Source organism: Dendropsophus ebraccatus, chromosome 4 (assembly GCF_027789765.1).
Source record: "Dendropsophus ebraccatus isolate aDenEbr1 chromosome 4, aDenEbr1.pat, whole genome shotgun sequence".
NCBI classification, from domain to species: Eukaryota; Metazoa; Chordata; class Amphibia; order Anura; family Hylidae; genus Dendropsophus; species Dendropsophus ebraccatus.
In genome coordinates this window covers 144,064,747-144,089,124 of record NC_091457.1, presented here as the reverse complement: position 1 = coordinate 144,089,124, position 24,378 = coordinate 144,064,747, and the positions used below count along the sequence as shown (strand labels likewise).

The 24,378-nt window shown below is 43.7% G+C and overlaps 1 pseudogene; it reads right to left on the bottom strand.

The window, feature by feature from the left end:
- Positions 1 to 9,869: 9,869 nt before the first annotated feature.
- On the bottom strand, positions 9,870 to 22,517 carry LOC138788916 (cytochrome P450 2D17-like; annotated as a pseudogene).
- Between the last annotated feature and the right edge of the window lie 1,861 nt (positions 22,518 to 24,378).

The following is a 24,378-nucleotide window of genomic DNA, read 5'->3' as shown; positions in this document are numbered from 1 at the left end:
AGCGATTATTGTCCCGATTACGGCCAATAATTGCTTTGTGTAATAGAAGACAATGATCAGCCAACACGCACGATGTTGACTGATTGTTGTCTTTCAATATGTTGAGAAATCAACAATGAGGATAGCAGCATAATGCTGCTGTTGCTCCCCGTAACAGGAGCGGTGGCAGCAGACCCCCGCTATCTTCTATGGCCTCTCCGGACGATCAAGCAATCACCCTGGCAGCCTTACCTGTTGACACATGTAATAGCGCCGTCAGTGATCGGGGAACGAGAAGCAAGCAAGCACTGACCTGACAGGTTGGCGCTCATTTGCTCCTTCTTGTCGCCCAGTGTAATAAGGGCCTAAGTCTTTCCTGATATAATCAGACCGCAGCCAACAATCCTCTAGGGATCAAATATGCAGACAAAAAAACTTCCATCCACTCCAACTCAGGTATATATATTAGGTGCAGGTCCAAAATCCGGAAGAAAGGTGTAACATATAAAAACGATATATATATATATATATATATATATATATATATATATATATATATATATTACACCATTCTTGTGGAATTTGGACCTGCGCCCGATATATATACCTGAGTTGGATTGGACGGAAGATTAAAAGGGTATCATAGGTGTAAGCAGGGCCGGCTCCAGGTTTTTGTGGGCCCTTGGGCGAGAGAGCCTCAGCGGGCCCCTTTGTAAAGCACACCTCGGGGCACACCTACCAAATAAAGTTTGACCAAATATCGAAAAAAAAACGTAATCCAGTAACTCACAGGTGACGTCTTCTTTGATCTGGGGCGATCGCTCTCCGTTTCCTCTCCATCTTGCCCAGACCTCCATGATGATTTCTTCCAGCTACAATTCAGCTCTTCGGGACCTGTCAGACAAACATGTTAGGCTCCACACTTTTTCAGCAACTTCCTTCCCTTTTTCCCACCCATAGGCTCCTATACAGTAGTAACTCCACTGTTTGGTGTCATGTGCAGTAAAGTAAGGAGGTTTGTGGGTCCTGTGCTGTGCCCCCCATATAGTAATAATGCCCTCTGTCCCCATAGTAATGCCCCCTGCTCTGTCCCCATAGTAATGCCCCCTGCTCTGTCCCCATAGTAATGCCCCCTGCTCTGCCCCATAGTAATGCCCCCTGCTCTGCCCCATAGAAATGCCCCCTGCTCTGCCCCATAGAAATCCCGCCTGCTCTGCCCCATAGTAATGCCCCCTGCTCTGCTCCATAGTAATGCCCCCTGCTCTGCCCCATAGAAATGCCCCCTGCTCTGCCCCATAGTAATGCCCCCTGCTCTGCTCCATAGTAATGCCCCCTGCTCTGCCCCATAGAAATGCCCCCTGCTCTGCCCCATAGAAATCCCGCCTGCTCTGCCCCATAGTAATGCCCCCTGCTCTGCTCCATAGTAATGCCCCCTGCTCTGCCCCATAGTAATGCCCCCTGCTCTGCCCCATAGAAATGCCCCCTGCTCTGCCCCATAGAAATCCCGCCTGCTCTGCCCCATAGTAATGCCCCCTGCTCTGCTCCATAGTAATGCCCCCTGCTCTGCCCCATAGAAATGCCCCCTGCTCTGCCCCATAGTAATGCCCCCTGCTCTGCTCCATAGTAATGCCCCCTGCTCTGCCCCATAGTAATGCCCCCTGCTCTGCTCCATAGTAATGCCCCCTGCTCTGCCCCATAGAAATGCCCCCTGCTCTGCCCCATAGTAATGCCCCCTGCTCTGCTCCATAGTAATGCCCCCTGCTCTGCCCCATAGAAATGCCACCTGCTCTGCCCCATAGAAATGCCCCCTGATCTCCCTCAGCACAAGAAAATAAAAAAATAAAACATACTCACTAATCCGGGTGGGGGATGGGTCCTCTTCTCCCTTGTGTGCGCCTTGTGGATCCACCAGCAGGCGTGATGACGTCATCGCTCTGCGCCTGTTGGTGAGATCGGATCCATGCTAGAATGGAGGTGCTGGAAGGAGGTCGTCCCCCTGGAGTCTGTATTCTAGCTTCTTCACCGTAGAGCAGGCTAGAATGGAGTTACAGTAAGAGACATTACATGAGGTATACCAGGGGTACCAAAACAACCCCCAGCATGTCCAGCCTGTTATTATGGGAGATCAGAGGACATTACAGGAGGAGATTTAAGAGGAGTACTACAACTCCCACCATGTCCAGCCTGTTATTATGGGATATCAGAGGACATTACAGGAGGAGATATAATAGGACTACAACTCCCAGTGTGTCCAGCCTGTTATTATGGAATATCAGAGGACATTACAGGAGGAGATATAATAGGACTACAACTCCCAGCATGTCCAGCCTGTTATTATGGGATATCAGAGGACATTACAGGAGGAGATATAATAGGACTACAACTCCCAGCATGTCCATCCTGTTATTATGGGATATCAGAGGACATTACAGGAGGAGATATAATAGGACTACAACTCCCAGCATGTCCAGCCTGTTATTATGGGATATCAGAGGACATTACAGGAGGAGATATAATAGGACTACAACTCCCAGCATGTCCAGCCTGTTATTATGGGATATCAGAGGACATTACAGGAGGAGATATAATAGGACTACAACTCCCAGTGTGTCCAGCCTGTTATTATGGGATATCAAAGGACATTACAGGAGGAGATTTAAGAGGAGTACTACAACTCCCAGCATGTCCAGCCTGTTATTATAGGAGATCAGAGGACATTACAGGAGGAGATATAAGAGGAGGACTACAACTCCCAGCATGGACAGCCTGTTATTATGGGAGATCAGAGGACATTACAGAAGGAGATATAAGAGGACTACAACTCCCAGCATGGACAGCCTGTTATTATGGGAGATCAGAGGCCATTACAGAAAGAGATATAAGAGAAGGACTAAAACTCACAGCATACAGAGGGAAGGTATTGGTGAGCCCCGCCTCCTCATGTCACATGACAATGATCACAGGTCCTTCATCCATATACAGCCTCTCCCGTTCTCAGCCCCGCCCCCTTATGACGTCACCACAGGTCCTTCATCCATATGCAGCCTCTCCCGTTCTCAGTCCCGCCCCTTATGACGTCACCACAGGTCCTTCCCCAGTGCAGCAAACACGGCAGGTCCTTCCCCAGCCCCTCCAGCCCTCCCCCGGACTTGGGGTCGGTGATGCGGCGGGCGTCTGTCTCACTGCTTGGGCAAGTGTCGAGGGCCTCTTGGGCGGCCGTGGGCCCTGGCACTTGCCCGAGTATGCCAGGTGCTGACGCCGGCCCTGGGTGTAAGGGCTCAGTCTGGTATATATAGTCAGGCGTCTAGAGGTATACTATTGCCATTGGCAACCCCGGACTGTCTGTATTTGGGCCTATGTGTTTGTGTCTTTTCCTGGCCTCTCTTGTGGTAATGTATTAACCTTAGGGACCAAGCCTATTTGAGCCTTAATGACCAGGCTCATTTTTCAAAATCTGACCTGTCTCATTTTATGCGCTTATAGCTCAGTGATGCTTTAACATATGCAAACGATTCTGAGATTGTTTTTTTTGTAACATATGGTACTTTATATTAGTGGTAAAATTTGGTCACTATCTTTTGTGTTTTTTGTGAAAAACATAAAAATATCATGAAAAATTTGAAAAATTTGCACTTTACAAACTTTGAAATTCTCTGCTTCTAAGAAAAGAAAGTTGTATCACATAAATTAGTTACTAGGTCACATTACCAATATGTCCTCTTTATTCTGGCATAATTTCATAAACATATTTTACTTTTCTTCGGTGTTACGGGGCTAAGAAATGTATCAGCAAATTACCAATTTTTCATTAAATTTCCAAAACTAATTTTTTTAGGGACCAGTTTTTTTTGAAGTGTGTTTAGGAGGCTTGTATACTTGAAACCCCCATAAATGACCCCATTTTGGAAACTAGACACCTTAAAGAATTAATCTAGGGGTATAATGAGCATTTTAACCCTACAGGGGCTGGAGGAAAGTATTCACAATTAGGCCGGAAAAAAATGGAAAATAGAAATTTTCAAATAATATGTTCGTTCAGATTAAAGTATCTCATTTTTGCAAGCAACAGGAGAGAAAAAGCACCCCAAAATTTGTAACGCAGGTTCTCCTGAGTACAATGGTGACCCATATGGGGGCGTAAACCACTGTATGGGCACACAGCGGGGCTCAGAAGGGAAGGAGCGCCAATTAGCATTTTCAGTGCAGATTTTGCTGTACAAGTTTTCAGGCGCCAGGTGCGTTTGCAAAGCCCCTGTAGTGCCAGGGAAGTGAAACCCCCCCAAAAGTCAGCCCATTTTGGAAAGATAACCCCTCAAAGAATACATCTTGGGGTGTGGTGAGCATTTTGACCCCACAGGTATTAGAGGAAAGTATTTAAAATTAGACAGTAAAAATGAAAAACTAGAATTTTTCCAATAATATGTTTGTTTAGTTTGAAATTTCTCAATTTCACAAGGAGCAGGAGAGAAAAGGCACCCCAAAATCTGTAACACAGGTTCTTCCGAGTACAACGGTACCCCATATGTGGGCATAAACCACTGTATGGGCACACAGCAGGGATCAGAAGGAAGGGAGCGCCAATTAGCATTTTCAGTGCAGATTTTGCTGTAGAAGTTTCTGAGCCCCAGGTGCGGTTGCAGAGCCCCTGTAGTGTCAGCAGAGTGAAACCCCCCCCATAAGTCACCCCATTTTGGAAAGGGCACCCCTCAAAGAATACATCTTGGTGTGCGGTGAGCATTTTGACCCCACAGGTATTAGAGGAAATTATTCAAAATTAGACAGTAAAAATGAAAAACTAGAATTTTTCCAATAATATGTTTGTTTAGTTTGAAATTTCTCAATTTCACGAGAAACAGGAGAGAAAATGCACAGCAAAATTTGTAAAGCATGTTCTCCTGAGTACAACGGTACCTCATATGTGGGCATAAACCACTGTATGGGCACGCAGCAGGGCTCAGAAGGGAAGGAGCGTCATTTTGCTGGTGCAAAACCACAGCTAGCATCAGTTATTAGAATAGCGCAGGTGCTAAAATATTTTTTTTTTTTATGAGATTACAGGTAATCTGGGGTAGTGACGGGCAACCTGGGAGTGTTTACTTGCTATCTGGGGTGTTTATGGGCAATCTGGGGTGGTACAAGCAGTCTGTGGCAATCTGGGGTGTTTATGGGCAATCTGGGGTGGTACGAGCAGTCTGTGGCAATCTGGGGTGTTTATGGACAATCTGGGGTGGTACGAGCAGTCTGTGGCAATCTGGGGTGTTTATGGGCAATGTGAGGGTGTTTACTGGCTATCTGGGGGTGTTTACCGGCTATATGGGGTGGTAACGGACAATCTGGGGGGGGGGTTTACTGGCTATATAGGGGTGGTAACGGACAATCTGGGGGTATTTACGGGCTATCTGGGGTGGTGACGGGCAATCTGGGGGGGGTGGGTCACAGGCAAACTGGGGTGGTGATGGGCAATCTGGGGGAGGAGTGACAGGCATTCTGGGGTGGGTATGGGCAATCTGGGGTGGTTACGGGCAATCTGTGGTAATCTGTAGTGGTTATGGGTAGCCTGTGGCAATCTGGGGTGGTTACAGGCAATCTGGGGGTGTTTACTGGCTATCTGGGGTGGTTACGGGTAATCTGAGCAGTTACAGGTAAACTGGAGTGGTTATGAATAATCTGGGGTGGTTACAGGTAATCTGGGGTGGTTACAGGTAATGCGGAGTGGTTATAGGTAATCTGGGGTGGTTACAGGTAATGCGAGGTGGTTACAGGTAATGCAAGGTGGTTACAGGTAATCCGGGGCACTTGACTTTTTATTCTGTTACCAATGATTTTTGGTGACGGGACAAAAAGTGCCGGAAGCATTTGGAGCAAGTGATCAGTGGTATATAGTATATACCGCTGATCACTTGTGCCAGGACCACATCGGCTAGTCCCTGATTATTGCCCCATGCTCTCCGCCACCTCTGGTGGTGGAGAGAATGAGAGTTTGATCTTTTTTTAAGGGTACAAACACACTTGTCGTATCCGCAGCGAGTTTCTGGCTGCGTATTCGCAGTGAGACTCGCTGAGGATCCCAGCCATGTGTACTCAATGGCAGACAAACTCGCAGCAGGGATGTACATCCCTGCTGCGAGTTTGTCCGCAGCTCGCCCCGCTAACTCCCCGGCAGCCGGAGACTATACGTCACCCGATCCCGCCTACGGGGCTCCCGGCGTCTTCACTGCCCGCTCAGCCAATCAGTGCTGCGGTGGGGAAGCACATTGATTGGCTGAGCGGGACGTGCCTGGAATCAGCGAAGGACCAGGTGATGTATAGTCGGGACCAGGTGATGTATAGTCTCCGGCGGCCGGGGGGTTAACGGGTCGGCCTTTGGACAAACTCGCAGCAGGGATGTACATCCCTGCTGCGACTTTGTCTGCCATTGAGTACACAGGGTCAGGATCCTCAGCGAGTCTCGCTGCGAATACGCAGCGAGAAACTCGCTGCAGATACGGCAAGTGTGTTTGTACCCTAAGGAATTACTCACTGTGAACACTAAGGTTATTCCGGGGGGAACAGGGGGAGGGGGGACATTCATCTCCTCTCACTGTGGATTAACGGTGAGAGGAGATGAAAGCATGCAGTGCCCGTTACCGGTGGCTGCCGTTATACTGGTAATAACGGCGATCATCGGTGCGGGGACTGGCCAGGACTGACCCCACACTCTGCCCCAACTTCTCAGCGACCTCCGGTAGCTGAGAGGAGGGGGCTGCGGGCATTACCGGCGCTGCTGCACTATTCTGCACCATCGCCATAAAGAGCTGATGGCAGCAGAATAGAGCCCATTAGTGATCGCCGTAAAAATCCGTAGCGGCGGTCACTAATAACATAATACATGTATTCTCTGGGTCACTACGGTTACGGCGATACCACATTTGTGTAGGTTTTTTTTAACTATTACCACTTTGGCGCAATAGAAACTACCTTCCTAGCAAAAACCCACAAAAGCTGTCGCCACATTGCAAGATCCATAGCATTCTTATCTTTTGCGCGACAGAGCTGGTTTTGGGCTTATTTTTTGCAGGAAGATCTATAGTTTCTATTGATACCAAGTTTTATATGTATATGACTTTTTGATCTCTTTTATGGCGTATTTTCTAAAGCAGATTGATAAAATACTGCTATTCTGGTACTGTTTTTTTATTTATTTTTTTACAGCGTGTGTCGTGCGATATAATTATTGATATCGTTTTATAGATTGGGTCGTTACGGACGTGGTGATACCAAATATGTATAGGATTTGTGTTTTTGATCACTTTTATGTAATGTTTTATAGTGTATGGGGAATGTAATGCATTTTTATTATGGGGAGGGGGGGCTGGGGGGATTGTGTTTGGTGCACTTTTTTTTTACTTTTTTACACTAGTGTACATTACTGTACACTAGTGTAACACTTAGATCACAGTATACAATACACTGTACTGCTTCTGCAGTACAGTGTATTGTGTCATGTGACCATCCTGCTGACAGGCAGTAGCACAGCCACCCCTGTCAGCAGGATGGCTTATCCATGGTAAGCCCGGGGGCCTTCATTAGGCCCCCGGAGTTACCATGGAGACGTCGGAGGGACCGGACGACGACGCGGGACCTCCGATCGCGTAAGTGGACCTGCGGCGCCGTCCGGTACACACCACAACTCATTAGATGCCGCTGTCATGCTTTGACAGCGGCATTTAACGGGTTAAACTGCTCGTAGCGGAGAATCCTCCACTCCGGGCAGTTACAGGAGGGGGTCAGCTGTCACAATGACCGCTGATCCCCCGTCCTGCTGCCGCCGCCGGGCGCTAATTTATTCTGATGCGCCCGCCATTAAAAGGCGTATGCATCGGAATAAAGCCCATTAGTGGTCGCCGTGAAAAGGCAGCATGGCGGTCCCTAAGGGGTTAAATGAGCATTGTTTTCTGTCACGTATTTGTTTGATGCTGTTATGTATTGACCTCTAGTGGTACACGTGTTCATACAGTTTCTATAGCAACCCACTAGGAGAATATTGATTGGTCAATTTATCTGTTTGTATACAAGTGTTGAGCTTGATCAGTGCTCCTCCCCTGCAACCTATGAGACTGGAGTGATTGGCCAGGGGAAAGTTGGCTCTGCCCACCTTCTACCCAGAGTGCTGTGCGGGTCTTTACAGTTGACAGTTGGTAATCTGGCTTGGCCAGAGTCACATCTAACCTCTCTGCATCACCTTACCAATCCTGTCAGGCTTGAGGTTCAGTCTCCTAACCTGTTTCCAGGCAGCTATAAGGATTAATACGTGCCCTCAAAGTCTAAGTAGGACATTCTCTGTATTTATTAGTGCCTGCTGTCACATTGGTGAAGTGATAGAGGGTCTCCCATTCACAGTCCATATCTTCCTGGCTCTCAAGTCAGTGTGTTCATACGTCTTCCTCCTGCTTGCCAGTGAGCGTTGCCAGCGTAATTTCTTTCAAGTCTTTTCAGTAACTTCAAGTATCTATTCACACGTACCTTATAAAGGCTGGAAACAGCAAAGTCCCTGGAACAGGTCTGTCTACACTATTACTGTAAACCTATCTATCTACCAAGTCTAAATTATAGTAACCAAGGTAACCCCCCTGAAGCTAAGGACTCTGATCAAGCTAACATATATTGATCATCAGATGCCCCTGTAATGGATTGTACATAGTTATTCTTCAAGTAAAGTTTCCATATACTTGCACCACTACTGTGTGAAGACTTTTATTAAAGATATTCCCCTGTGTATATGCTGAGAGGACCTCACCGTGACAGGAAGGTTACAGAAGGTGAGCCCTAAGGTTGCACTACACCACCCAGAAACAACCCCTCAGTATATTACAGTACACTGTAAGAAACCTGATAAATCTGGAAAGGTTTCTCCCTCACCATAATAATGGTGGCCTTAAACTTGCGTTTGACTTTGCTATAATGTGAGAAGCTGCAGTTTTTTGATACAATTCAACACTCTGCTCTTCTGTCCTTTCCTCCCCACTTTGACTTTCCACCACAGGTACTGGTTATAGAATTCTTACCACCACGGATCCCTCCATCCACATCAATATTTGACATAGCTCAGAGACAGCACCGATATATATAAGAGTGCAGAATAAAAATGTGGTCGTACTTTGGTGCTGTCCACAGGATAGGGGACAAGTATGAGAAAGCAGGGGATCCAACCTTCATGCCCCCTGGGGATCTCACTAATAGTGTCCCAGTTCCTTTGTTATGAATCGAGCCATGGGATGGCACCTGACCCGCAGCTCCATTTATTATCTATGTAGCCGCCAGAATAAGCCGGTTGCTGTACTTGGCTCTCTCTGGCGGCTCCATAGAAAATTAATGGAGCTACCAGTCATGCGCCAACAAGCAGCTCAATTCATAACAAAGGAGAAGGGAAGCCAATAGAGAGATCCCCAGGGGGCACAGAGATCGCCTCCCCCCCCCCCAATCATATACTTGTCCCCTCTCTGAAAGACAGTGGACAAGTATTTGTAAATCGTCTAACCCCTTTAAGTTAAGTAATTTCCCACAATCTGTATGTATGAATCTGCTTAGCAAATTCTGCTTTGTAAGATTCTGTTTGCAGATCAGACAGCACATATCGAAGGCCAGAACTGCTTACAAAGATGCTATGATTTATTATTACATGACTGAATGTACTGTGTGATAGCCAACGTATCTGGGTAAATACTTTATTCTTATATTCATATAAACAATGAGTCACTTTTTGAACATTACTATTGAAAATTAGCAAAGGATTTTTAGAAAAATTTGTATGAGATGCCATACTATGAGAAACTAAACTAAATATTTTATTAATTGTATGACTATGAGAAGCTAAAGAGTAAGATTCAGTGACATGGATACAGTTGTCTTCCTGTCTGAAGACTTATCCCCTAGCTACTACATGAATATTGTAGGGCTGTGGACTTTGTGTTAGGGCATAGACAGGATCTTCCCTGGGACGAGATTGGTCATTCGGTATCCCAAATGTAAGCTGCTGTAATAAAGTGGTAAAAAACAGGAAGAGTTCCATTCTGGCAAGTTGTTCTCCCAAACAAGATCTCCGACCTAGAAGAGAAAACAAAAAAAATTAACTAACAGATGGGGTGAAAAAAAAGGTAACCTGCACTCACCTTCCTGGCCCCCATGCTGCTTCCCATATTATGCAGCCACTTCTGTGCTTGGGGTGTGATATCACAGGCAATAGGGTTCCACCTCCACCACTGGTTGGCTGGGTGTGCTGGTGACATTGCAACCCAAACCCAGAGGCAGGGAACAGAGCTGCATAATACTGGTGGCGGCACGAGAAGATGAGTGTCTGTTGTTTTTTGCTTTTTTTTTTTTTTTTAAACCACCCTCTCCGCTCCCCGCCATACACATGTTGGCAGTGAAGCTTATGTTTTTGGTTAATATTTACATCAAATGACCCTAACTTCTTATCTTACAGGTCATTCATGTTCCACTGGGAGTTCTGGGTAAAAATATATGCAAAGTAACTCTCACTCTAGTGTAGTTTTCCTTAGAGGAGAATTCCGGACAGATTTCCATAAAAAAAAAAAAAAAAAAACGGGCAGGGGGTGGTGGGAACATAATAAAGAAGTCACACTTACCTGTCCCGGTGCCCCCCACAGTACAGCACCACCACTCACAGTTGCCCATCAGTGTACTGTAGCTCCCAGTCCCGTGAAATCACGACCCGGCTCAGAAATGCCTACTCAGCTAGTCAGTGACTGAGGTAGGACCGGAGACTGACTGTGAGCTAGTCTCAATGCACTGCGGGGGCACTGGGACAGGTAAGTATCACTTTTTTACATTCCCACCTCCCCCAGCCCTCCCTGTTTTTTACATTTGGTTGGATTTCTACTTTAAAGTCAGTGTCTCACTCCAACTAGGAGTCTTAAACATGACTGGGAATTTACGCCAAGCCAGAGATCTCTCCAGAAGAATCTGATCGCTGGCTTGACATGCATTTCCAGTCATACTTTAAGATTTCTAGGTACAGTGAGACATTGACTTTAAGGGGAAGCTAAACAATAAACAACCCACTCTTTCTGAAACCGCCCATACTCATATCTATGTAAGGGATTTGGAATCACGTAGCTTCAAATATTTGAAGTACTTATATTATAAAATTTAAGTTTTTTTACCCTGATAGGAAACACCAATAAGACTTTCATGCTCACCTGCAGAAAATGGGATAAATGCTTCTCGTTTTACAAACTTTCCGTTCTCATCTAGAAAATGCTTTGGGTAAAACTGGAAAGGTTTCTCCCATACTTGCTGATCTTTCAGCACAGAGGACAGGTTGGTCATAACAGTGGTGCCCTATGGGAAAAGAATTGAAAAATAATGGTACATGGGGAATGGTTTAGAACAATAGTAAAGAACTTATCAACTAAGGACTTATCGTTCCATGTATTATGGTGAACGATTTCCGGACATTTGCAATCGTTTATCATAAATCTGAGAAAACAAAACATTTCTGATAATAGACATTTCCCATAGTTTTTACCTTTGGTATATTATACCCATTAATCTCCATGTCTCTGTAGGTCATATGAGGCAAAGCCAAGGGAAGGATATCTCCGCATCGTTGTACTTCATGGATCACAGCATTAGTATACGGCATCTGCAGCACATCCCCCATTGTCGGCTTCCGCTCTCTTCCAATCACTTGATCGATTTCTTCTTGTACTTTGGCTGAATGACAATATTTATTACTACACGAATGCTCATACATACACTGATACATGTCAGCTTTATATAGGGACATAATAATAAATTGCAATATAAATAGAAAAAGTGAAAAATTGACTTAAATATAAAGATAAATTCCTACAGTAATAAGAGATTTAAAGTTTATACATGTAAAATGTAAAGTGTTGCTACTCACATTGAACATCTGGATAGAGGATCATATACAGCAGCCCCCACCTCAGGGTGGTACTTGTAGTTTCTGTCCCAGCACCAAATAAATCATATGTGGTCATCAGCAGGTTTCCTTCATTAAAACTAGTAGCACTGTCCCCCTTCACCTAAAAGAAATGAGTATTATTGCTGTGTACTTGGAATAAATGTAACAGGTAATCTGTCAGCTCTGCAGGTAAATGGTCGGGGAGGTGGTGCTAGGCCGCAACAGCAAGCCTCCTCCCTCCCACCCCTGAATATACAGGGCTTGCCTTCCAACACAGAGAAATGGGAAAGACATAACGGGTATTCCAATTACAACTAATATAATTATACTTGTAGGTTATAATTATACATTGTCTAGGTTACCGACCACCAGTCTGCTCTAAAAGCTGTGGTCTGGCTGTTATATGTAGCTATAGTATAGATGTTGAGATCTACCTATCTATCTTACAGTATATATAGACTATGGGGGAGATTTATCAAACTGGTGTAAAGTAGAATTGTATTAGTTGCCCCTAGCAACCAATCAGATTCCATCTTTTTTATTTTTCAAAGAATCTGTGAGGAAAGAAAAGTGGAATCTGATTGGTTGCTAGGGGCAACTGAGACAATTCTACTTTACACCAGTTTGATAAATCTCCTCTACATCTCTTTACATCTACATTATAGCTATATATATATATATATATATATATATATATATATATATATATATATATATACTGTCCAGACCACTGGTTTTGGAGCAGAGTGGTGGTCTGTAATCTAGACAGAGAGCTGTCAACAATGGTAGGGAAGGTTGCTAAATGAATGTATTTCCAAAAATATTTAATTTGACGATCTCGACAAGATTAACTATATTAGTTGATATGAAAGCATTACTGTCGTTTCAAATAAAGTTTGACACTTCATCAGTCAGTTAGGTTAGGGGTGTGTACCGGCAGTCTAAGTACCAGACCAGTACGGTGTAGGGGACAGAACAGAAGTGTGGAGCCACACATAGCAGCAACAGAAGTGAAAGCCAGAGTGATCAGTTTACCAATGGTGGAAAGGACGCCTGGTAGATCTGTGGACTGATCTCTAATCAAGTAAAGGGTTAAGAGCTTGGGCCTATGGTGGCACCTTCAGAAAGGAGGGCACAGATGGCAAAGGTGAGTGCATCTTACAAGACAACCATAAGTTAGTGTGTCTACAAGAATGTATGGTAGGTAGATCAAAAGACCAACTATATAATAAAGAAGTGACAGGCCAATGCTCTATGACTTAAAGTGTCATTGCCATTATAACTTTCAAAATCTAAACCAACAGTAGATGTGATATAAAGCAAGTTTGCAATTTACATTTTTTTTTTTTAGTTATCATGGAGAATACAGCACTTCCTGTTTTCTAACTCTTTTTTTTCTCAAAAAACAGGAAACCCAGGTATCCCAGGCCATCTCTGCGTTCACAGAGAGAAGGCAGTCATGTGATTGACGGACACATTGAGCCAGTACTGGCCAGAATTGCTGCTTTCAGGAGACTGGACCTGGATTTCTGGTAAGTTCAGCTTTGTTTTACAGCAAGATAACAAAAAAAAAATAATAATGAATGTATATTGAAAACTTGCTTTATTTCACTTCTACTGTTGATTTAGATTTTGAAAGTTATTACGACAGGCACACTTTAAAAAAGCTATAGACAGATTTCAAACCTACTCGCCACTCCTAGCAGGGGATTTTCAAGAACATTTATGGAGAATGACCATAATATCTTCAGACAATGGAGTGAGTCTGTGAGGCAGTTTGAGAGCAGAGAGCATAACCATTTTTCGAGAGGAACTTCTTAGCAGTCTCCTTTACTCTCCCCAGTAGTGTGTGGAGAAGTCCCTGAAGAAACCTTCTCCTAAGCTTCAGTAGGCACTAGTGATAAGCAAACATGTTCGTAAATGGTATTTTCATACGAACATCACACTAATTGTTAGTGTTCGCCGATCACGAACAATGTATTCAATGATCGGAATGGTTATAATGCGAACGTACGATGTACGCAACTGCGAAATTAACGCTTTGGACCTGATAATCTGTGTGCATGTGCATAGACCAAAATGTACAGTTTTACTGTACGTTTGTTATTTGTTCGTGAATGTTTGGTGAACACGAACCGATCACAATAATTTTTATTAATGTTCGTGTTCCAAACCAAACATCAGGATGTTCCCTCATCACTAGTAATCGCCAGTGTCCTGAGTCCAGGATCAGTGGTCGGAAGTAGGATGAAAGGTACGCTGGTCCATTGGGACATGTGGGAGTAGTGGGCATCATGGTACATTTGTTAATTTGTTACATAACCCCTCTAGACATTAGATAGTGGAGAAACGTTGACATTGTTAGGATTGGAGTCTGGTGAGATTGGGAGCAATGCCCCACTGGCATTCTTGATCAGGTGACAATTTAGAGAAAGCCTGACAAATTGGAGATATGGACTTCTACCATAGCGTATAAGAATATGAGTCCTTACTTTTTCCATCTCCACTAGGTAGGCATCAATAAAATCACGGATGTCGTTTGGATTCCAGGTTTTCTGATGCTCTGATACTATTTCCTTTAAGAATGCTATGAGTTCATACTCTGGCTTCATCACACGATCCACAAGCCATGAGACGTTCATGAGAAGAGGAATTTCAGTTAGGATCTAAAAGGTAAATCTGGGAATTATATTACGTTAAGTAATATTATATGCACATTGAAAAATAGGGTCATACTGTATTCAGTCCTTTATGACTGCTGGGAGAGTTCACGGCAGCTAGGGGGAAAAAAAGACAATGACAATTTTCTTCAAATTCCTTAATTTAGAGGGAATGTATGATATGTTTTATAGTAATTTAATTGGTTGTCCAGCTCCACACCCAATATTATCAATCATTGGCTGTTTGGACACTTTCTGTATCTTAAGACAAAAGCAGTAAGCATCGCTCAGCCGAAATCAGGCACCATCGGGACAGACTGTGTCGTAGATCTGCAAAGGCGGTGGGTATAACTTTTTTTTTTACTTCTAAGTATAATTTATAGAAGAGAAGGGACACACGTCAACAATGTGGTTTATATACCGTATGGGGCACAAAAGGGGTCCTATCTCCAGTATGAGGGCACAGAAGAGAGACCTATTTACAATATGGTGACTCAAATGGAGGGTGGGAGGCAATTGGTGCTTAACTGCACAGGGGGGAGGGGGGCTTAAACAGGGAATAATTATGGTGTGGGGGTAGAGGAGCACCAACATGCAGGGTTGGGACCCGAAGGATACCTAATTACAGTGTAGAGGAGAAAGAGGCCTAACTACAATGTGGGGGGGACAGAGGACCTAATTACTCTTTGGGGCACAAAAGGCGCTTAACTAAATGTGGGGGCACATTGGGATAATAACTGGATGCAAAAAAAAAAAAAAAAGAAAATAGGCCTTATGACTGGCTCATGTTACGCAAGGTGTTCTGTTTTTTTGTTGGGGCTAAATGCAGAATTATTACTAAGTGAAGCATTATATTGTAGATGAAGAGTGTGCATAGAGGTAAGGAGGGTGCTGGAAAAGTGTGGAGCATAAGACTAATAATTTATATGGTTTGCAGAGCGTCTGTAGAGAGCTTGCATTTTCCTTTATATGGGATATGATGTCTTATATGATTGAGATATATATTATATATATATATATATTTTTTTATTTTTTTTTGGGGGGGGGGCATACCTTTTTATATGCTGCAACTTGGGGGAAGGGGTTAGGGTAATGGGCATCTGATGGGTTCAGGGTGCTCTAGTCCAACCAAGATGGAAATAAACCATAGCAGATGTGACCTTAAAATCCATATGGCTTGTGTGAGAACATGCGTGAGAAGTGATAATAATAATTTAAAGTATTGTTCTATTGTTTTACAGTAGGTGGATGTTAGCACCATATTATATAGTATATAAGGTTTTAAAGTACCTGGGCCAAGAGTCCAGATTCAACCTTTAATGCTGCATCAAAGAGACTTAAAAATCACTGAAATTTTGCATCATCATAGTCAAAGCGATCCCCAAACGCAATGGAGCAGATAACATTACTGACAGCGTTATTTATGAGTAAATGTGGATTGAACTGATCTGCGGAAACCAAAAATTATCATCCATACATAGGTACGGTATTTTTTTTTTTTAATAAAACACATAATTTAGCCTTTCTCCATCATAACACATTATCCACTATGTACTATGCACACTATGCAAGGTGGAAAACAAAGCAAGGAAAGGATAGGGCTGTATCTCCTAGATCAGCACTCGTTTACTGAACCTATTGCATGCCTCTGGCAGGCAGGGCTGAGCAAACAATCTCTGTTGTTCAATCTTCACCCCCACAGCAAAAAAAAAGAGCGCCAATCGGCTCTTATTATCGACGATTATCGGCCGTATTCGAATAGAAGGCAACGATCAGCCAACATGAACGATGTCGGCTGATCGTTGATAATGACTCATACAGCAACGCTCTGCTGCCGTCGCTCCGTGGAATAGGAGTGCTATAGCGCCGTCAGCAAGTGGGGAACGAGGAGCAAACGAGCACTTACATCACTCTTTTGCTCCTCAAAGTCACCCCTTGGAATAGGGGCTTTAATCAGGTAAGCACCAATCTAACTGATCAATGTTATGCAAAAGCAAAGCATTGATCAGTATAAGCAATCGAATGAATGCCTATTATAGTCCTCTGGGGGGATTTTAAAAGTTTTTAAAAGTACAAACACCCCCTTCCTCCCTTCCTAATAAATGTTTAAAGAGGAACTATCAGCAGGTTAGACAAATCTAACTCGCTGATAGCTCCCCATTGCGCGTGGAGTGCTGAGGGTAAAGGTACTGTATGTGTCTTACCTAATCCTCAACAACAGTCCTGTGCTGTTGTTAATGTAATGGTGTCTTCAGTAAGGCCATTAAGCTAAGGCCCCCAGAGCATAGATCCGACCCTACCGCGACCAGCCCACTCCACTGGTAATCATAAGAAGGGGCGGATCGGTGCTCTGGAGGCAGGGCAGTGCAGCGGCCTTAACAGAGACACAATTACATTAACAACTGCACGGGAACGACTCTGAGGATCGAGGTAAGAGACATACCTTCCTTCTTAGTGCCCTGTGCACAAAAGGGACATAAGAGCAGGTTAGATTCATCTAAGCTGCATGTAATTGGAGATAGCCTCGGCACTACTAGCTTGTGGCAATCAACACCGGTTGCAGGTGAACTTGGAAAAAAATGGGGTGGGCGCGTGTTTGCAAAAGTTTGGTGGTGCTCAACTGAAAGTCACAGTCTCTTTGTAATTCACAGCAATCAGAAGAATACAGTGGCACTCACCAGTATGAGTTGCAAAATTAATTTCACAGTGACCAGTGATGAAATAAAGAAATTAATTTTGCAACCTATACTGGTGAGTGCCACTGTATTCTTCTGATTGCTGTGAATTAGATTCATCTAACCTGCTAATAGTTCCTCCTTAATTCCCTCCCCTTTTCCCATTTTGCAAATTTAAAAAAAAAACAAAAAACATGTATTTGGTATTGCCGCATGCGGGATTGTCTGAATTTTTATAATAAACCATTATTGATCCAGCACAGTGATCGTCGTAAGAGAAAAGTAATACCAAGCACATGAATGATTTATGGTCACATCATCTATCAGATAAAATTGAATGAAAAGTGAATACAATGTCCCATCCAGCCAAGTTAGAAAAGTTTTTAAAAAAAACTGCAGCAGGTCAACTCCATTCTGTAAAAAAACATCTACCACTCACCTTTCTGGGATCTAAATGCAGAACACAGGCACTGAGCTTCTTCTGTCACTCTCTCCTCCAGGGATTTCTTGCCCATCCCGAAATTTCTAAGTGTGGACAGGGTAAATCTTCTTTGCTATCTCCATGAGTTTCCGTATCTGGCTATTACTATACCTAACAAAAACACACAGATTAATAGATGGTGCCCAACCATTGCAAGTTAAAGTAGTCCAGGAAGGACCATTGTTTATTAAAGATATAGTATGTTGTATAGGGGACCATCCCAAATGTACGGAGTAGTATACGAATGTAAACCAATTCTTTAAATCGGAACAGTTGTGCTATATCTTAACGTCTGTGTATAGCCAGGGCCTAGCCGCTCATCTTTACTGCTGGTAATGGACTATTTCCACACTTATCTCTTAATTCTACTCTTCTGTTATGTTTTTTTGGTCTTGGATACATTTCGTAATTTCCTCCAAGCCTTGGCCCTTGCTTAGAACCGCTGTATATTTTCTATGAAATTATGCTATGAAATTTTCAAACCTTTGGTGTCTCCGACATATCCTATTTTTTCATAGATGGGAAATCGAGGCCGATCTGCGATGTCTTCCGACCGGTTGATCAGCGCTTCCTTCAACACTTCAAATCCATTCAGCACCACCATTTTTTTTCCAGAAGTACTGCAAGCTGAATACATCCCCAAACTCCTTTCTCAGCTGTGAATTTTTTTTAATCAAATGTTAAGTCACAGGACTAATGTTACATGAAAAAAGTTCTCTTAGCTGGTCATTTATATTGAAGGGTTATTTCTACCTCCCCTTTTTACCCTGTACGTGGCTCCTTCACTGTGATTGGTCCTATTCACCAGCAGAACTAGAACTGGCATCATAGCTTCTGGCCTGTGCTCTGCTGTTCTGTGCTTAGCTCATCTACACCAACTCTCATAGCTCCACAGAGCTGTGAGCTGTAAGTGTGATGGACTGCTGCACATTAGGTGGCTGTCAGGGGAGCCTGTAATCTCTGGTCAGGGAGCGAGTCATCAGACTGACCAGGCCAGACAGCCAGCTGTCCACACATCAGACACATCAGAGGGCCTAGCAGGGAGCCAAAACACAAGGTAATAAGAAGCAATTGCAAAGTTTCTTAAATTTTAATTACCTAATGTTTTATATATAGTTATGGAGATGGGAATGTAGTTTCCCAGTACATGTGTGGTGACTAGGGACAATTTAACATCAGGATTTTTCAAGTTTGTTCGAACTCGAACCATCGGCTTCCCATTCCTGATGTTCGATTATCTCTAGTGGAGACTGCCCTGCCAGTGAGCAGGGACAGACGGACCATCACAAGCTAGCTGGTACAGCGTGACTCCACTAATGTAGTGGTTGGCCGAGGTATAGTTCTGCCCGGTGGTAGTTTGTTGTGACGTCAGTGTCGGTTGGACACACAGGTATGGTGGCACACCTGATTTTATTTTAGTGGGCTGGCTATACCTCATTTTCTTGTGGACAGTGACCTGCTGGGCTGTTGCGGGGTCCCTTGGGCAATTATCACGGTGGTCCGGAGTTGAGTAGTGACCCACCCGAAATATCGGCACTGCCACCCACAGAAAGGGAAGATGACCCAAGTAAGATGTATTTTCTGTGTTGGTGCTTAATAAAGAATCACAGAGTCTCTTTTGCATAAATATAATCTTGTTTACTGTGGAGGTACTTGATATAGGCAGTAGATAATACAGCTTTGCCTTGAGACAATACTTTACACTTGATAAGTTACTTAATACTTTAGAGTCCAGATATATACTGACTAGAGATGAGCGAACCGGTTTGGCCGGTATGGGATCCGGTTAAGATTTTTCCAAAAGTCTGAGTCAGCTCCGAATGTTTTTTTCTTGCTTTCTAAAATGGCAGCCACCATTTTAGAAAGCAGGAAGTGTTCTGGACAGGAAAAGCGCTTTCCCATGATGCCCGGAACACATCCAATCAGCAGGGATGTTGCACTAGCCCACCCCGTGTGACGTCAGTATTGCTTTAAGAGGAGCGGTCACATGACGCAGTCTGCAGAGAGTGGAAGGAGACTGTTACCAGTGTACACAGCTTGTCAGTGACAAAACGCTGCTGCTGCTGCACTGAGAAGATATTGAACAAAAGCAAAGACAAAAAGATTATTAGGAAAGTGGAGAGGAGAAACATATAGTGATTGAGAGAGAAAAATAGAGAGGGACAAAGATAGATAGGTAGATAGATTAGGCATAGGAGAGCAAAGGGTGCGCAGAACAAAAACGTGCTATACAGATAAACAAGTACTATAGTTGGACCCTTGGAAGAGTGTATATGACATAGGTGTTTTCCTGAGGCACAAATATATACCTTGTGCATGTGTGTAGAATAAAACTCTAAAAACTATTGCTGGACCTTCACTGGCCTCCAATGACTTCTGCTGCTCCTTCACTGCATTTGTGACCTTTTTCCAGTATAGACCCTGTAATGGTGAATTTCCTGCATAGACCCTGTAATGGTGAATTTCCAGCATAGACCCAGTAATGGTGAATGTCCTGCATAGACCCTGTAATGGTGAGTCTCCTGCATAGACCCTGTAATGGTGAATATTGTCTAAAAAGTCTATAAGTCTAAAAAAAAAATTGACTTTGAGATATTGAAAAGATAATAATGTTACTGACGTGTAGAGCCCTAAATTCAACCAAATACTCTACCCCTGTATCATATAGATGCTTTAAACTATGAAATCCAAATAAATCCAAAATTCAGTTGAACCGAACTTTTCAAAAAAATCCAGAAGTCCGGTCGGAACAAACTTTTAAAAAATTTCGCTCATCTCTAATACTGACAGTAGAAGGAGTGATACAGCTGTGCTGCCTGAGTTGCGTGCTGAGAGGTAGTAAAGGGAATCAGAAGAGTAGAGAGGAGGATGTCGAGAGGGTCCCAACCCAAGTAGTACTGTGCTCTGCCGGAAGTTCAGAGATAGAAATAGAAGAATACTTGAGAGTAGAGAGAATACTTGTGCCTTCTCCTCTTTCTAGCACTTTCCCCACCAATAGGAGGTTGTTCATGGTCACTGTCTTTCGTCGGTTGTTAGTTGGAGAGACTGAGTTTTATATAAGAATAGATAGATTTTCTTTATCCGAAAAAGTTATTTCAGGATACAAATGCACAATCGTATATTCACCCAACACACGTGAAAGTTCAGATGTTGTATGAGAGTAAAAAGTCCTTTTTTTAAAGCTCAGAGCGCTGTCATCTTCATGAAGGTGAACGGCGTTGGGGAACCAGATGCCAGATTCTGCGACGTTTTGAGGATATACTCCACTTTTTCAAGCCCAACCCTTTCCAAAGCCCAGTGCCAGTGTGTCCGGACAGACTGGCACTGAGCTTTGTAAAGGGTTGGGCTTGAGAATCCCCACTCCTGGCCCTGTGACAAGTGCCCGAGTTAAACACCAGAAGCCCACCTGCTGCTACCACCAAGCAACCCCAGGCCACGGCAGGAATACCCCTTTAACAACATATAGAATTTGCTCAATCATGATGGTTTTACTCTATGAAATGCGGAAGTCCTGAATGTGACCTATGTTCCCCTGCAACATAGATAGGGAATGTATCATGGAATCTGTACGCCTGATTTGACGTCTTATTGCTGTGTATTAGTTCAAAGTTAAAGCCACATAATTACATTTTTCATATATTGTCAAGATGTGTCAAAAGTTTAGATTGCACCAGGTCTCAGTCCTGAGATTGGCACACAACATTCACACAACGTTTTTTCAGCTCTGTTTAAAATTACGTCCGTTATTTGGACGGGCATCATTTAGCATCCTGGCCTTTCCTTAGTGCAATGACTGGTGTTTGTATGTTATTCTAGTTTGGAGTTACTAATTAATCTTGGGGGTGTCTTAATTGAAAAGTCCATCGAATTTAATAGTAAAAATGGAAAAAGAACAGTGACAAAAGAAAAACTGTGCGTAAACAACTAATAAAAAACGTCCGCTGTTTGCAAAAGACGTCCGAAAATAATTTTCATGTTCATTATTATGCCATCCGCGGTAACAACGTCCGTTATTCACTACATTGTGTGCATTGGACGTCCGTCTTCCCATTGACTTCAATGCATTGCCATTGCAGTCAGTTACATTGCAGCAAAAACGGGCGATATTTTAAATTTCTAAATCGGCCGCCTTTTCTCTATTTTTGACGTTGTGTGAACATAGCCACTCACTGCAATCGCTAGTTAAAAGTGAGTGAAAGACATGGTAGCGTGTTTCACACCTCAGCTGGTGGCAAGATCCGACTCATTCGCTCAATTATAGTCTATGGGGCAAACTAGCTGAATGTTGTGGCCAGCTGGGGAGCGAAGCGTGCTACTGTACGCTTCACCTGCTGCCATCTATTCACTTGCTCAGCATTCACCAATATCTCAGTATATATGGAAACAAGAATGCAATTTACATATTTTATCTAAACCTATTACAGATGTCATGCTTGCTGTTGAGACATTGCATGACTATGGCCGGCCAGTTGCTATCTTCCTCAGTGAAGACGCAATGGACAATATATAGAATTGTTAAACAGGTATTGGTAACACATACATTCTATTCAAATATTGTACCTGGCGCAAGGTTTCTATTAGATTTCGGAAGTCAACCTGCAGAATGTTACCAAGAAATGGAACTCCTCTAGGACCTGGGGGAAACTGAGATCCATTCTTCCTGCTCTTCACAAAGTCCAAGAGGAAAAGGCCAACGATGAAAGAAATGAGCAATAAAAATACATTAGAAAATAAGGAGAGAAGCTCAGCCATCTCCTCTGTGTGCTGGATCCTGCTAGTAATAACTCTGGTAGTGTGCTGTACAATGTGGGAAACAACAACTGGAAACGCCCATCTCTGAAAGCCAACCTCTATCATTTCACTTAAAGGGATAGAACACAGAAGTAATGGCTTTCTTTAAGCAGCATTACATGTATATATATCGGTCACAGGTCCAAAATCCAGACGAACGGTGTAATATATAAAAAAATATATATATTACACTGTTCTTCTGGATTTTGGACCTGAGCCCAATATATATATATACCGGAGCTGCAGTGGATGGAGACTTGTCCTCGCATTATTATTTGTCAGCTGGACACTGTGTACATCATAAAAAGCAAAAAGGTTAGAAAATGATATGACATGAAAAGATACATGATGCAATATAGAAAACTTCACCAATATTAAATCTCTGACAGATTGGGTTCTTGGATTTCCTTGTATATTAACCCTTACACTGATCTCTAGGAAAACTCTATTAAAGATAACATTTATTTACCTTCAGGGTACGTTCACACTTACCGGATCCGCAGCAGATTTCATTTAATTAACTGAAAACAGCATCAAATCTGCGCCATCAAATCTGCTGCGGATCTGCTGCAGATCCTGTAGGTGTGAACGCACCCTAAAAATAAAATAACAAACGGTAACCAGCTGTATATTGCACAACTTTTCTCTGTAGCCATCACCATCCCACCATGCAATAAATCAAGTTCATTTAGTTCATTAGTTCAAAGTTCATATTGCACTGTTAAGCTATGTTTACACAACGTATATTTTCCTAAAACCATGAAACCACAATGATTATTTTACGAAAATATATGTGCCATTGCTGCCTATGGAATCCAGGCCGGAGCGTACACACATAGGGGGGCATTTATTAAGTCCGGCGTTTTTTACGCCGGACTTAAAAATGCCCCCGCAGCTCCGGCGCTGCCTCTACATAAATCCCATGCGAGCCGGTGCGCACCGCCGAAAACCTACGCCAGCTGAGGACTGGAGTAGGTTTTCGGCGTATATTTGGGCGGAACAGATGGTAAATCGCACGGACTCTGAGTCCGCGCCCTCCGTTCCGCCCACTACACGCCCCCTTTCCGCCCCCCTGGCGTACTCGGCGGAAAGTGCCGATTTGCACTATATTTTATTATTGCGGGCGCACGCTGATGCGCCCGCATCAAAGCTCTGCGGCCGTAAAGATCACCTGGCCGGTACTTAAGTACCAGCCGAGATGATCCAGCCAGAGACCGGCCGTTCCGTGACCAGGCCGGGGTCACGGAACGGCCGGTCTCATACGTTGTGTGAACATAGCCTTAGAGTGGCCCTTCAGACTGACAGGCCGCTTAGCCAATCACAGGCTGGGACCAGTGATTGGCTGAGCGGCCGGTCAGCTCTGATGGGCTGCTCTGAAGCTGCAGCTTGCAGGACCGGAGAGGAAGCAGACCGCAGGAGGAGCCGTGGAGTGTGGATAAATAATGTAAACTGTTTGTAGAATCCTCAGCCGTCAGCTGTGTATCAGTATTACACGTAGTGATGCCTGCCCGACACCCATTTTAGGTCTGAGCCTAAAGAAACGATCAGCCGATTTCAATAAATTTCCTTCATTATATTTATTAGATTGCATTGTATGACCGCAGTAACCCACAGAAGCACATGGCTGGTTATGTAAGTTAAAGGGAAAACTATCAGCAGGTTTGTACATTGTTCTGGAAGTCTGGTGTCTAGAGATGAGCGAACCAGGTTTGGGTTCGAATCCATCCGCACCCGAGTGTTCGGCATTTGATTTGATTTGATTAGCGGGGGCTGCTGAAGTTGGATAAAGCTCTAAGGTTGTCTGGAAAACATGGATACAGCCAATGACTATATCCATGTTTTCCACATAGCCTTAGGGCTTTA